Source organism: Petaurus breviceps, unplaced genomic scaffold, assembly GCF_028583685.1.
Source record: "Petaurus breviceps papuanus isolate PSGF00001 unplaced genomic scaffold, PetGlider_PUasm1.0 37, whole genome shotgun sequence".
In the NCBI taxonomy this organism is placed as follows: domain Eukaryota; kingdom Metazoa; phylum Chordata; class Mammalia; order Diprotodontia; family Petauridae; genus Petaurus; species Petaurus breviceps.
Window position 1 is genome coordinate 18058584 of NW_027186296.1, and position 16095 is coordinate 18074678.

Here is a 16095-nt window from a genome sequence, read left to right on the forward strand (position 1 = left end):
ACAATAGACAGATAGAGCTCCTATCAAACGCTTAATGTGTTAGGCACTGGGCTAAATTCTGGGGATATAAATAGCACCTACAAGGAGGCAAGAAAGTTCTAAAGGGACTTACATTCTAATGAGAGAAAACTATACATAAAGGGGGAGGTGGAAAGTGGGGAGGGGAGGGAGTAAGGGCAATGTGCAAAGGTAAGGAGAAGGAAGAATTTTGTGAGAGACGGAATGAAATGAAGCTTGACGTGGTGGTCCCTGAAGGGAGGCACTCATCAGTAAAGGCAGCCTCAGGTGAGAAGGTTCTCCAGAGTGTCAATGGAGCAGCTAATTTCTTAACACAAAGAGGAGTTGAGAAGAGAAGAAGAAAGAAGTCACAATGAAATATGAGAGTTCACAGGATCTCTTTAAGAAGCAAATCAAGGGGAGGCAGAGTTGAGTTCTATCATCCATCCAAAGATAGTAAGAAAGATGATTTCATGGAACAGTAGGCAATCTTGTAACTTTTATTGAAACAATATATGAAATATATTCAATGTAACTCATATTGAAGCAATATTTTGAAAATAACTGCATCTCTGTGCACCAAAATCTGTTGCAGAGAATGAATGTGAATATAAATTATATAAAGATTTCATTCATATACACCGAATTAAATTTGATACTTGGCAATTTCAATGGGCAAGGATAGTAAAAATTACATTGGGAAATATGATTCCAAAATAAGGAATAAGAGGGTCCAAAGACTTGTATTATACATAGAAGCTTCATGACTAAGCAACATGGATATGTCCTTATAGAAAAGAATCAGAAAGCACTAGATGACATGAGCCTCAAAATAACATCACAAAAATGGATTTGATTATATTTAACAGATTAAAAAAATGACTTGTGACTAATGTGTGAGTCACTCTTGAATAAGCCATTTGTTCAGTGTTAGATCACTGACCTGTTACAGACGACATCAACATTAATAGAAGTCTGGGAAGAAGAATTAAAATGAGAAAAAGATAAGGCATGAAATGAAAACAAGTCAAATATTACCTATCTAAACAAGTTGGGGGAAAGGACATTAACCTTATATACAGAAATTTCATACAAACTAAAGTTCAACTGTCTTTTCAAACTTTTCATAAAGTACTCATGATCACATATGCTTTGGTCTAGCCAAATTGGCCTTCCTACAACACCTAATGGATATCATTCCATCTTTCATCTTCATGCCTTAGCCTGTCTCCTATAACTGGAAATATACTCTCTCCCTCTTGACTTTGACCACTTGACCTCCAAGGCCTCTTCCCTCAAGCCTCAGCTCAAATATTATTTCTCATATGAGGTTTTTCCCAATTTCCTTAGTTGCTAGCCTCTCCTCCCCCAAATGACCTTGTATTTATATTATATGTACTTATACATGTTATTTCCTCTGAAAGAACTTAAGCTTCTCAATGGCAAAAACTTTTTGCACATAGTAGGCACCTAATTAATACTTGCTGATTGATTAAACTGTCATAACAAAGAGACTAAAAAAATTCTCAATTTACCTTAAAAACACCCCCAAAACTTGACTTGCTTGTCAAGTGTAAGACACAGCAGCAAAGGACAACAATGGTTTAGAATATAAACTTGTTTGTAAAATCTTGTAGTTGTTAAGAATGTTGGAACATTATAAGCAAGATCTCCTTATAAAACAATGAGCATCAGTGAAAGAAAAAACTAGTTTAAAGAACACTTGACTTAACACCCAACTAAACAAAATTATCCAGAAGGTTTTAAGGATGAAATAGGAAGACAAAAAACAAACTAAAGGTGGAAAAGATATGTTGCAATATTTTGTTTTTGTTGTTGTTGTTGTTGTTAAACTCTTTCACCATCAAGTATAGTAGATCTATGCTCTATCACATATGAATGCTAATATCACAGCCCCAGACAGGCTCATAGAGATAATGCAAATGGCATTGAAGAGAACATAAATGGGAAAAGCAGCTGGACTAGGAAAACGGTACAGAAAGGAGGTCTGTGCTAAAGGTGACACAATTTTGAGGGTGTTTAGAGACTGATTTTCAAGGCATCTGTAAGAGTGAAAAAAATATGAGATACTATTAAAAAGTTGATAGAGATCTATTTACATCTCTAATTGCCCATTTATATACATTTTTTTAAAAAAAGTCAGAACATACCTTAAAGACAAATTTCATAAGAGTTTTAGAAGGGAACTGGAGGGTTTCAGAAGCAATATTCTATGGTAAACTACACATTTACTATCATAAAACTGACTAAAATGTGGGGAACATAAGTGCCTATTAATTATTAAATATAAAATAGAATTCAGTTTGGTAGAGAAAAATGTCTCCTTGAAGTCTCCTATCTAATGAGGTATCTTGTATATATTCCAATAAGCAAGATTTCTTAAAAAAAAAAACCAAACCATAGCAACAGAGATAACTGTATTCAATAACTCTCTGATTGTTAATATCAGGTCATGCATAAGACATGTCCTAATTAGTGCTTGCCTTAATTGCCCAGGACATCTAGACCCGACCCTAACCAGGTTTCATTTTATTTCCCAGCCATCTTTTCACCAACTACCTTGTCACTGGGCACATATCCTAAGTCCTTCTTCTTGGTCTTCCCCACAAGCTTTTTGAGTTCTTGAACCAAAATAAAATCAACTCCATCATGGCTTTGGAAAGGGCATGTCTATAAGCTCATCCGATGGCTCTACCCATCATCCTTGTAATTTTCCAGAACACAATGTTCTTCTATGTTGCTCCCACTCCCATATATCTCAAGTTTCTTGAGGCAAGGACGATCTTAATTTTTTGTTTGTATCCCAAGTACTTGACACAATGCTTGGCACATAGTAAGTTCTGAATAAATACTTTTTCATTCATTTTTTCATTCAAGGAAGAGATCCTGGGCATAGTTCAAATCCAAGGGGATTCCCTATAGATGATGAAATCCCTCAGATGTCCCTGTTTGTGAACTGCATCAAATCCCACTATAAAGTCTCCTAGATGAGGTTCATAATCCTTCCAAAGAGTCTGGTCTAACTATTCACAAAAGGAAAATCAAATTAATTAAGAATGCTTTCAGTAAAATGACATTCAAGTAGATGAATAATCTATAGAATGCATCCATATACAGGGGTGTCCTCAAAGCTTTAGTGTTTCATCCTAATTAAACTTAAAACTGCACCAATACTTTGGGGATCCCTGTATATTTTGGATGGACACTGAATGCAAATGGACAAGGTGCTGGGTCCAGGAGACTGTGTTGGATTGTTTGGGGGTAAATTGCAGAGTTTTTCTAATAATGCTAAGCTTCTCCCCAAGACAAAGGTACATCTTCTTAAACATTAGTATTCTTGCAATGCTTTCATTAGGCTCCAAAATATGAAATACTATAGTCTCTGAAGGACTGAAATGGAGACTCAAGCAAAGGAGAAGGGAGAGGTTCTGGATAGTCATCAACAGAATGTCATATGTTATAAATATGGAACAACAAAGGAGAAAAAGAATAAAGGATGTCACCAAAGAAATATACAAGTAAAAAGTTGGGTTGATCACATGGCAAGAGGAAAGAATTACTGTTGACTAGATCATGGTGTGCTCCCCTTGTATCCTTGGGCTATCATGAGAAAGCTAGGGAGACCCTCACCCTGGGCACTGGGTAGACCCTCACTGGTGAACTTTGAGGAGAACACGGACAAGACTCATCCTGCATGAGCTCTAATCTGTATCGCTGTGGGGAACTGATGAGATCACAGTTCCATTTGAATATGTGTAGTAACCATATTTAACAAATAAGGGAAGTTGACAGAAACCCCAGGGATGTGAATTTCTGACAGTCATTTACTAAAGTATGTATAATGTAATTAATTTTTCTGGCTTTATTGTTTATGCCAAGCAAAAGCTACAAAGAAATATGAATTGGCTTATTTTATTTAACTTTTGATATTCCTTTATTACCACATGTCAGTGAATCTCCCTTCAACTATAAGAAGAATAGAAATTTTAAGAACATTTTGGGTTACTTTTCTTCAGGTAGTACTTGAATGAATTTTATTCTAATCAAGAATTCAGGAAAATAAAGAACCTTCACATGTTAAAATGGGCCATTTGAGGGAAGTGCTTTAAAGTGGTTGAGGGGGGGCAGGGAGAGCTAGTTGATTGTTCTCTTGGACTTGGGGAAGTGGCCTTAATTTGAAATAAGCAAGTCAACATGAAATTGACACTACAAGATTTATTGCTGAGTTTTCTCCTTGATGAAAGGCAAATTAAGAATTAAAATATATTAAAAATCAGCTTAGCCAGTTTGTTTTAGGAAGGATGATTTTTCTTGTGGTTGTGGGTAAAAAAGGAAAATGAAAAGAGGATGCCATATATAATTATGAAGAGTTATAGGAAATAGCTCTGATTAAGTTTATAATTGGTGAGGTACTTACACTACTTTTTAATTGAATTAAATCAAATTTTTTTTCTTCTTTTTGCCTTTTGGAGGGCAATTGGGGTTAAGTAACTTGCCCAAGGTTACACAGCTAGTTTTGTTTTTTGTGTGTTAAGTGTCTGAGGCTGGTACCAAACTCAGGTCCTCCTGACTCCAGGGCCGGCGCTTTTACTCACTGCGCCACCTAGCCACCCCTGAATTAAACCAATATTTAATTTAAAATCTATGCTAGCAGCTTTTTAAAATCTTTTCTAGTAACTAGGATAGCTAGGTAGTATGGTGGATAAAGCACCAGGCCTGGCGTCAGACCTGACTTCAAATCCAGGCTCAGACACTTACTTGCTGTGTGACCCTGGGCAAGTCAATTAACCATGTTTGCCCCGGTTTTCTCACCTGTAAAATGAACTGGAGAAGGAAATGGCAAATCACTCCAGTATCTTTGCCAAGAAAACCCCAGATGGGGTCATGAAAAGTCAGACACAACTGAACAATGAGAAGCTAGTAACTACATCAAATACAATACTGTATGCATAGACACATGGAATATATCACCTATAAGGAGTGCCTTTGGAGTGATAAGTACTTTAGGATGATTACTAAGTTACATTGAAAAAAAATATGTATTCTGTTATAAAGTGAACAGTTTGTTTCTCTAAATATCGTCTTCATATAATGGACACATCTAAGCAACTCCTAAATGCCTAGACTTCAAGGATGTATCCTCTGGAAGGCCTCTCAATACTACTGAATGCACTATGATTTGAGGCAGAGTGTAACAAGGTGAGTTAAAAGAAAGGATTTTAAGAGATGGTAAAAGAACTAACAACAATTCAATTAAATTCAACAGATGCTCATTAATCACTGACTATTTACAGGACCCTGTTAGGCATCGAGGGGACATCAAAGATAAATACTGAGGTTGCTTTCTTTAAGGGATTTATGAAAGATTTTTCAGATACTTGAAAATAAATGTCAAGGGAAATAGAAGGATTAATATCTTATGGATTCTTTGTTTAAATGAGAAGATCCTCAATCAGAACTTAGGTGAACCAGGGTGTAGTTTATACTTGTAATTATAAGAAGTAGCTAGTAATAGCTAGTATTTTTGTAGTGCTTTAAAGTTTGCTAAGTGCTTTATGTAGATTATATCATTTGATCCTCACAGCAACTGTGAGGCAGGTACCCATTTTACAGATGTGGAAACTGAGGAGGATGACAGAGGTTAAGTGACTTGACCAGGGTCATGAGAATCTGAGGAAGGATTTGAAATTAGGTCATCTTGACTCCAAGTTCACTACTTGGCTGTACCCCCTAGCTGCCTTTCATTTTCAGATGCAAATATCTTTCTTAGCAGATAGTAATTAGATAGAAATTGGATTTACCCAAACAAAAGGTTTGGAAAGAACCTCCTTCCTGTGTCTTAGTTTTAACAACTCTCTCATCTCTACCAATGAACCAGGCTATTTGGGTAGCGTTTATGTCTAGAGCAAGTCAAAAATGGTAGAACTTTCCATTCTCCCTATCTAGATTCAAGGTTCCCTTAGTAATCAGTTCTCAAGAAGCTAAATAACTGATTCTGGCCAACTACAACTTTAGATGGTTTGACCCAAAGTATGTGTTGTATGTGCATTTGTGATCAATGACTTACAGAAATATAGGACCTTATAATCTAGCCTTGGACATCCATTTTACATATGAGGAAACTGAGGCCCAGTTATGGGAGCTGTCCAAGGTAAAAAATAGCAGAGCTGAACCCTCTGACTACAAATCTGCCCCATTGCACTCAACTGCTCATTTTCTATACTTTGATAGCACCATGGAATCTTGAAGTTTAGGTTGAGGCCATGGATGAAGATTCAGAAGACCAGTGTATCTTAAAGAGGTTGGGTGCATCAAGTAATTTTTAGGGTAACATAAGACCAGTAACCCTTTCCTCTCTCTTTTCTCTTTCTTACTATGAGCATGGTACCCTCCCTACACACCTGGCACAAGAGGACACTAACAATAGGAACTATGGGAAAAATGCATGACAGTGATTCCAGTGATGTGCTCACCAACATCCCCTAGCTAAGGAAGGGTTCTTAACTACTTTTGTGTCATGGATACCTTTGGCAGTCTGGTGAAACTTTCTTAGAATAATGTTTTTAAATGCACAAAATAAAATACACAGGATTACAAAGGAAACCAATTATACTGAAACTTATCAAAATATATATAAATAAATATATATAAAAATTCAGGTTTGCAGACCTCAGGTTAAGAACCCTGACCTTAATCCTTTCCATCATCCCCATTTTACTAATCTCTAGCTCTAGTTAGTCTCTATCTATAGTTTCTCTGCTCAAACTTCCAAGCTACTGAATGCTGCCATAAAATATAATGAAACTGAATGAATTTAATACATTAAAAATTCATGTTGATAATTTTCAGATTATTCCTTGCTGTTACTTGGTAATCCTTTCATTAATATTATTTGCTCTTTATTTTATTCCCCACGTCACCTCTTCCAAACCTTTGCTTCTTTCTTCAAGACCCAGATCACTTTGCTTGTTTTTAGTAGAAGTCACCTTCTACTTTATTAAAATGTTAAGACCAGAAAAGTAAGCTCCCTCATTGCCCTCATTCCAATTTCCACACTTCTCTGCGTTTTCACAGTTCTTCTGTCTTGGAGGGAAAGGCTTCTCTTTTTGGACAAGGTTAACCCCTCCACCTGTGCTCTTGAGCCCATTCCTCCCTGTCCCCTTCAGGGATCCTAGCCCAATCATCTTTTCCTTTTTATATCTTTAAATTCTCTCTCACCATTGAATCTTTTCCTTCTGCCTTACAAAAACCCTCAGGTCTCCCCTATTCCAAATAAAGCTCTACCTTTCTACATGACTCCAGCTGCAAAACTACCTCTTCCCTGGTTTCTGTCAACAGCTAAGTTTCTATCAACAACAGTCTGCCTTTGTTTTCTCTATCTTCTTATCACCCACTCAATCCCTAAATCCTTATGACCTTGTTTCTTCCCCCATTTATTCCACTGAAAATTGTCTCTGAAAGGTCACCAAATCCAGTAAACTTTCCCCCCTAGTCTTTATCTTCTTTGACTTATCTGAAAGATCTGATGATGCTGCCCCATCAGGTCTTTAGGGATACTTTCTCTTCCTTTGGCTTTCATTAAACATCACTCTTGGTTTCTTCTTACTTCTGATTATTCTTCTTTATCACATTCCTTGGCCCTTATTCTACCTATAATCCATTAAATACATTGCATTTCCCAAGGCCTCTTCCACTAGAAGTACTTAAACCTCTTCTCTGAACCCAAGAACTTTGTGAAGGCAATGCTCCCTTTGTTCTAACCCTCCCTTCTACCTACCTTGCTTCTAGCCCAGGCCCTTCACAGCCACTGTTGAGAGCAGCCTTGAGGAGAAGGTGCCCACCTTTTTCACCACCAACACTAACTGCTGACCAACTGCCACTGGTATGGATAAAAGCCCAGCAGCCCTAGCCTCTGCAGCAGATCCCAGACCACTTGTCCTACTTCCATCCCAAATCCTACAGACGTCCTCTGGGGAAGCACCCTCTAGAGAAGTAACTTGCCACAAAGGTACCAAAGACCCAGAAAGGACATGGTTCAATGTCACAAATGCATAAGGTTGTTATCAGTAGAAAGAATTAAAGAAGAATGCATTACCATTTGCTCTGCTGCTATCCCCTAGGGACGATAGCATCTTTCCACTTGACTTACAGCTGAAAATCCTGTATCTTGTATCCTCTGTTAGATTGTGGCTCCTTGTGGGCAGGGGCTGTTTTATGTCTTTCTTTGTATCCATAGTGCTTGGTACATAGTAGGCACTTAATAAATGCTTGTTGACTTGACTTGATTCATTCATCCTCCCTCTCTACCTTCTTCCCTTGGTGATCTTGTTTTTCTGTAAGGTTTTAACAATGCCTCTCAAATATGCACATCGACTCTTGATTGTATTTGCAGCAACTTACAGGCATATTTCCCCTTATACATCTTGGCTCTTTAAGCTCAACAGGCTTAAAAGCAACCTCTTGCTGCCACACCTGCTTTTCTCATGGACTTAGCCTTCTAGTCAATGGCTTCATTGTTCTTGTAGTCATACAGGCTAGAAACTTTGTTATTATCGTTAGTACCTGCCTATCCATCATCTTTTCCTTCCCCAACACCATATACAATCAGTTGCCAAATTGAGTCTACCTTTGCAGTATCTCCAATACCTCTGGATCATCAGTTTCTTTCCATTCCAACCACAGTTTCCTTACTTCAGGCCCTCAGTACCTTTTGCATTTCTGTTTTGATATCTTCCTAACCACTTGACTTCTAATTTATCTATATTTTTAATACACAATGCTGCAATCAGGTTAACATTTCTAATGTACCGGCTTGAGCACATCACTCCAGAACTCAAAAATCTTTAATGACTGAGGACTGCCTACACTTAAAGGCCAAACTCCTTTGTTTGAGCTTTACAATTCTTTCTATTCTGACCCCAACCTGCCTTTCCAGTCTTATCTCCCATACATGTTATAACCCAGCTAAAATGTACTAAATACCATCCCCTGAATGCATCCCATATTTGTCTGCCTTGCTTACATTGTACCCTACATTGGAAATTCCCTTTTTTAAAAAAAAATTGCATTTTTAATCAATCAACAAAAAATATATATTTTTTTACTTTATATCTTTTTTTTAAGCAATTGGGGTTAAGTAATTTGCTCAAGGTTACATGGCCAGTTATTTCTGGGTGTGGTGCTAAGTATCAGAGCCCGGATTTGATCCCCAGGTCATCCCAACTCTGGGGCCGGTACTCTTACTCACTGTGCTACCTGGCTGCCTCTACTTTATATCTTTTCACTCTCTCCCATTAAGGAGGCAAGAATGAATTGATTCATGTTAAAAAATCATGTTAGTCTGTACTCTGGATTCATTTCCACTCTCTGGAAATGGGTAGCACATTTCATTATAAGTCCTCCAAAATCATTGTTGGGCATTACATTTATTAAAGTGCCTAGGTCCTGAAAAGTTGTTTGTCTTTACAATATTGTTGTTATTGTGTAATTTGTTCTACTCATTCTGCTTGTTTCACTCTGTATCAGTTCATACAAATTTTCCCAGTTTTCACTGAAACTTTTTTCTCCATCTTTTCTTACACCATAATAGTATCCCATCATTCATACACCGTTATTTGTTCAGCCATTAGATACTCCCTCAATTTCTGATTCTTGGTCACTGCAAAAAGAGCTGCTTATCCATATTGTTTCTTTGTACATATGGGTCCTTTTCCTCTTTGATCTCTTTGGGGTATAGAACTCTAGGACTGGTATCACTGGGTCACAAGGTATGTGTACCATTTCACAGCACTTGGGGCATAGTTCTAAATTGCTTTCCAGAATTTCTGGAACACTTCATAGCATCATCAACAATACATTAACGTATCCTAGTTATTCCCCTTTCAGGCTGGCCTGGAGCCCAGAACTAAGGTACTGGCTGGCTCCTGGGCTCAAGACTATGCACCTGCTGCTTGCTCTTCAACTCGTTTTTCCCTCAGTTTTCATTCTAGGGCTTCTACTGGCTCTTCACCCTGGAACTTAACTCACTATGCACAGGTCCCCTCCTCAATCTGCCCTGGATCTGTGATCCAGAACTGGGTACCCTGTGGCAGTGCTGCCTGTTGCCACCTGTTCCTTCACTCTACGAAAAGTTAGGATCCTTTTGTTTGGGTATGAAACCTTTTTTGGTCCTCATCCTCTTTCAATTGCTATGCTGGAAAGTTACATTCCATGTACTCCTGGACAGACTCCATCCATAGACCTCTGTGTCTGTCTCTCCATGCCAACCTGGGGCTGGAAAAATGACTTGTAATTTCTTTTCTTGGATTTTGCAACCAGAACTTGGTTTGCTGCATATTTTAGATCTTTGTGAGGGAGTTATTGTGGGGAGCTAAGTTAAATTTCTTCCTGCTACTCTGTCATCTTGGCTCTGCCTCTTCTCCTTTTTTTCTTGATATCTATCTGCTGAAAATTCTTCAAGGTCCAGCTTAAATTCTACCTTCTCCACTCGGTATGTAGTGATCACCCCCTCCCCTCACACACACACACACACACACACACACACACATCAGAGTCGATTTCTAACTCTTACATCACCCCCTTGTTTGTAGCTTTATTAGTCATTTCTCATATTCTAAATTGTGTGATAGTTGTTTGGTTATTTAGTTATCTTCCCTGGAAGTCGTCTTAAGGGCAGAGCCAATATCTCATTTGTCATTGTATCTCCCCTTTTACCTGGCACAGTATATGCTACAAATGCCCTAGTTCAATGCTTCTCTTGTATGGAAGAGATTCTAGCTTCTTAAAGACTATGCTGGTAGATTCCAAGTTCTGGAAGAGTCTACCACACTGTAACTGTTTTGACTATGTTTTCAGTGACAAATTTCGCTATTCTAAGATGAGACTAGGTAAGTACAATGAAGGTTATTTCTATTAGATGGATCATTGGATGATGAATTATTTGATTGCTGATATACCTTGCAAAACAGAAAATAATGGATAATGGTCCTCAAACCTGTGCAGTCTCCACTATTTTACACAGTGATGGTGGTAGAGAGGTGGAAAAGGAGCCAAAAGGACAAAGAATAAAGCTTTTAGAACATTTAAAATATAAACTATGGCAATGGCAAATGTCAGATCTTTGTCCTTTGATACTATAATAGAGAACATGAAGTAAATTTATATTCCATCACAAAATACAGAAAAGGGAGGGAAAAATAATAAATACCAAAATCTTGGCATCAAACCCAAGAAAGCTGGGTCATTCTGAGTGCACATACATATGAAACTGATGAAAGAACAACAAACACATGTGAAATGGAACAGATTTTCTAATATCTTATAGTAATATACATATTCTCATTGCAGATAACAATGGAGTCATTACATTCGTCTTCTCATGACTCAGTGCTCAGTGTGCTTGAGTCTGAGGACGTGGAAATGGAAGCTAAGAAGGTAAGATCATGAAATATCATTGAGACCTGAGCAAACACAGAATAAGTCATGCTGGAAGTTATACTCTTTGAAAGACAAAGCAACAAATGCTGAAGAAGGGCAAGTTTCTAAAAAGAGTAGGAAAAGGGAATGGATGGTGCCAAAAAGATGACTGAATAACAGCAGAAAATTTTCAAGACATTTGTTCCTTTTTTCATCTTAATAAAATGAGAATTGTCTGTAAGGTAGATGGTTCTGTATATATCTTTTGATGAAAACATTTTTTAGGGAACATTTAGGCTTTTGCAGAAGATTTTCTAAAGTTGACCACATCCTCACAGTTACAAAATTTCCAGAGAGTGGAGGGAATACAAGATTCCTCTGTGGCCATTGTTTGTTGATTATAAGAAAACATTTTATTTGGTAGAGCAAAATATAGCCTTAGATGGCATTATTGCTGGTCTGTTGGCAGGTTCCAACTTGAAGAATTGGGTCAACTCCATGCCACAATGAGGCATCAGAGGAGGTCTTTAGTGAAGACTTCCATATTGTTCTAATAACAATAACTCATATTTGGTAAGGGCTTTCAGATTACAAACTGTTTTCCTGTACAAGTTGGTGACTCTGTGAGGGCAGGTACAGTGTCATCATTCTTAGTTTATAGATGAGAGAAGTGAGGTTCAGAGAGTTTTTGCCCCTGGTCACACAGATGGTAATTGATGAAGTCAGGACCCCAAGCTTTTCTGACTCCCACTCCAGATCTGGCTATTTCCACTATACTGTACTTAACCACTGATTTTTAACATTAGGGTGAAGTAGCATCTTTTGCTCTGCAGAAGTGGCAAAAATACTTAACTCTAAGAAAAGCTGGAGGAAATAACACTGAGATTTAGTTTAACCAGAAACAATTAATAGAGCTTTGGAAAAGTATATTTTTTAAGAGGTAAAGAGCTGTATATATGTATACATTTACCATATAAGAGTAGGGCAGCTACTGTGGATAGAGTGCTGGGCCTAGAGTCAGGAAGACCTGGTTCCATTCTGGCCTTAGACGCTTACTAGTTGTGTGACCCTGGGAAAGTCACTTAACTTTGTCTCAGTTTCTCATCTGTAAAATGAGTTAAGGGAAGGTAATGGCAAACAACTCTAGTATATCTTTTAAGAATACCCCCTGCCCCTGCCCAAGGAGTCTTGAAGAGTTGGGCATGACTGAAAGGACTGAACAACAACAGCAATCATATATGAATATAAACTGAGTCTAGCATTTAACAATATTCCTTTCTATTGTCTGTATTGGAAGTAATCTCAAATGAGACACGATGGAAATGCAGCATTAAGTAAAACTGCTTTCATTAATTACATTATTGACCAAAAGCTGTCTATCATTTACTTCCCCATGATAAAGGGCACCATAAAAGTTTCTTAAGTAAAACCAGGTGGAGAACCACTGACATAGTAACTTGTCTACACTTTCATGTCTCTCATTGAAAGCAGTTTCCACTCAAATAGCTTTTCTCCAGAATTGAACTAGAAAAAAAATCATCATAGTTTTCTTCTGGAATGTCTCCTATTACCATTGCTTTTTGTGGCAATAGAAATCAGAAAATATTACAACCAACAGAAATGGGCATCCACAAAAGTTATAGTCATAAAAGTTCAGAGGCGAGAAACATTTAATGGACCTTTTTCCATTTTATAGATGAGGAAACTGAGAATATCCTAAACCTAAATCCTAGTTTGCTCAAACAGTCTGAGACCTACAGATCGAAGGCAATACCTCAAAATTTCTTTGCTTTTAGCTTATGCAATATTTTTCACAAGGAGGTTCCTAGATTGCACAGTAGCTAGAGCATTGAGTCTGGAGTCAGTGAGACCTAAATTCAAATTTGTCTTCAGACACTTACCAGCTGTGTGACGCTAAGTGAATCATTTAACTTATTTTCCCTCAGTTTCCTCATCTGTAAAAAGTGGATAAGAATAGCACCTAGCTCCCAGGGATGTTGTGATGATCAAATGAGGATTGTACAAAGACATAGCTGAGGTTACTGACAATGACTTTTCAGTATTAGAAGTTACCACATAGGAAGGATATCCTAAACTGTCTCTAGTCCTCTCTGAGTTACCATTTCTGGCTGGAAGTAGACTTCTGAGCCAACGCTGTGATGCAAGGGACATAGCTGTGGGCTCGCCTGAAGAAATCATTCTCTATTAAACTTTTGACAACACAAGGATTGAGATCTTTGGCAGTACCATTGTAGAAATCAATCCCTTTTTGTTGTTTCAAGTCTAACATCTACATTTTAGGGGTATTTGGGCTTGTGATTTAATCGATGTGGGAGACGTTTAGTGTGGAAAAAGTCCTTCACTGATGCTGATTGACCACTTGACTACAATTTATAGTCTCAGGGGATTGCTAGGGCACTGGGAGATGAAATGATTTCCCTGTAGTCACACAGAGAGTATGTATAAATTTGATGTTACATCTTTCTGACTATAAAGTCATCCTTCTTTGCATTATGCCACACTTCCTCTCCTATATAGAACAGTAACACATGCATTTAAAATGAAGAGATTAATTTTTTTTTTATAAATAAAGGATTTATTAAGCACTTACCATGTGTCAGGTACTGTACTAAGCACTGGGAATACAAATACAAGAAAAATGTAAGCCAGTACCTGCTCTCAAGGAATTTACATTTTGCTGGGGGAAGACAGCTCATAAGAGGGAGCTGCAAAACTGTGAGGGATATTAGGTGGGTGAGGGACAGGGGTTACACACCTGGGATGGGACCCAGAAGAAATATGGGGAATCACAGGCTGAATCAGATTTGGAATAAGCATGACTAGCATGGATGCTTTTTCAAAAGGAGAGTTGAAGCCCATTTATTTTCAGTTTGGGAATTATAAGCTATACAGGTATGTAGTAAAGTTTTACAGTAACATTTTAGAAGGCAATATTATTTAGGGGAACAATGACCATGATGTACCTGTTTTTCCCAGTGCAAAGTCTTTGGTATAGTGAATAGGAGATAAGTGAAGTTCTTAGTTTATGGATGTTTTATTTTGCTCTGTGAATTTAGAATTCTTTGGAAGAAAGAAGCAATCTTATGAGCTTTGACCCTGGTAGGAGTTGTTGTCAATTTCACCTTCCTATGGGAAATGGACATAATACATCTGGCTGTATGCCTTAACACAAAATATTTTCTTTTTGGGCTTTTTGGAGAATGTTTTAGTAGATCCATATATTATAGCATATAGTTATCTATCTCTTAAGATACAGTCACATGGTCTGTAAGACCTCCTGCTCTAAGATATTAAAAACTTGCTCTTTTTTGTGCCTTACAAACAAATGGGAAAGTTCTCTCCTTACCCCTTCTCTCTTCTTCTCCCCCCTGCCCACATACTCACATTCTTTTCTCACACACAGAGTTCTGTCCCCACCTCAACATACATACATGCAAATATTACTTTAATTTAAATCCAATGGATTGAATTGCCTTTTCCTCTTTGGTCCACATACGCCACCTGGTGGTGTTCTAGAGCATTTTAAACACAAGAGAGGTTATTGGGAGGGGAGCATGTTAACTTAGGGAAGGGAATTTGAATTTATCAAAATATTGACTCAGAGTGACAATTACAATGTCTTGCAAGAGAGAATTAATAAAATACTTGTGTATCTCAATATATAACTTGGCCCAGGAAGTCAAAGGAGGAAATGACTCATGCTAGGAAGTAGAATTTATTTTTGTGTCAATCATATATTTATAACCCTTGTATTTTTCATGCTACCATTAATGTACCGTGCTACTTTTTTTATAGGTGGATGACTTCATATGAGCATCTAATCTGTACAACCTATTATTGTTTTCCAAGGAGAATTTTTAAAGCCAGCTATGTTTTCTCTTGCCTGTACTAAAATGAATTATGTCATACAGTTATCAAATTTTAGAGCTGGAAGAGACCTTTGGGAGATAATATAATCCAATTCCCTTATTTTATAGTTGAGGAAACTGAAGCCCAGTTTCCCAAGCTCATAAAATTAGTCAGAGATAGACCTGGGACTATATATCCCAAGCCTTCTAACATTCAGTTCATCCATTTCAAATGCAAAAATTAATCTATCAGAATTGCCTCATATAAAATGACTAATAGCCTTCACATGACAATAATACATGTTTATGTCATATGTAAAGTAAATTATATATCCATTCTAAGTTGGCTAATATAACCCAATAATTTAAGTCTGATAGCCCAGGGGCAGAAGTACAGAAGATAAGCTAACAAATAAAACAACCCCTGCATGTATGCGAAAAAGAACATTTTTAGTCTGAGAACATAAAACACATGTTGAATTGCTGTAAAGAGAGATCCTCTCTGTTTTCCCTTTTTCTCTGCCTCATCCTTTTCAAAAGAATCAGAGCAATTTGTTTCTAGAAAGTAAGTACCAACTTTGAGATTTCAGTATAAACTATGTTCATAGCTCCCTCTGATGACCATTGGACACTACACAAGTCTCCTTTTATTCTTGCTGGTGCATTCAACTAACAGCTCACTGGTTAAGTTTTAATTGCTTCCAATGAGGTCAGCAAAGGTATTTATCGAAAAGCACTGAAGACTCTACACACACACACACACACACACACACACACACACACACACACACAC

At 37.5% G+C, this 16095-nt stretch overlaps 1 protein-coding gene across 1 annotated transcript in view; it reads left to right on the forward strand.

Annotated features, from left to right (window-relative positions):
• Window positions 1-16091: 16091 nt before the first annotated feature.
• Window positions 16092-16095, forward strand: part of FGF7 (fibroblast growth factor 7) — a 91552-nt gene continuing 91548 nt past the window's right edge. Inside the window, exon 1 of the mRNA XM_069098018.1 lies at window positions 16092-16095. This exon is cut by the window's right edge and continues 250 nt beyond it. The gene's annotated coding sequence lies outside the window, so the exon portion shown is untranslated.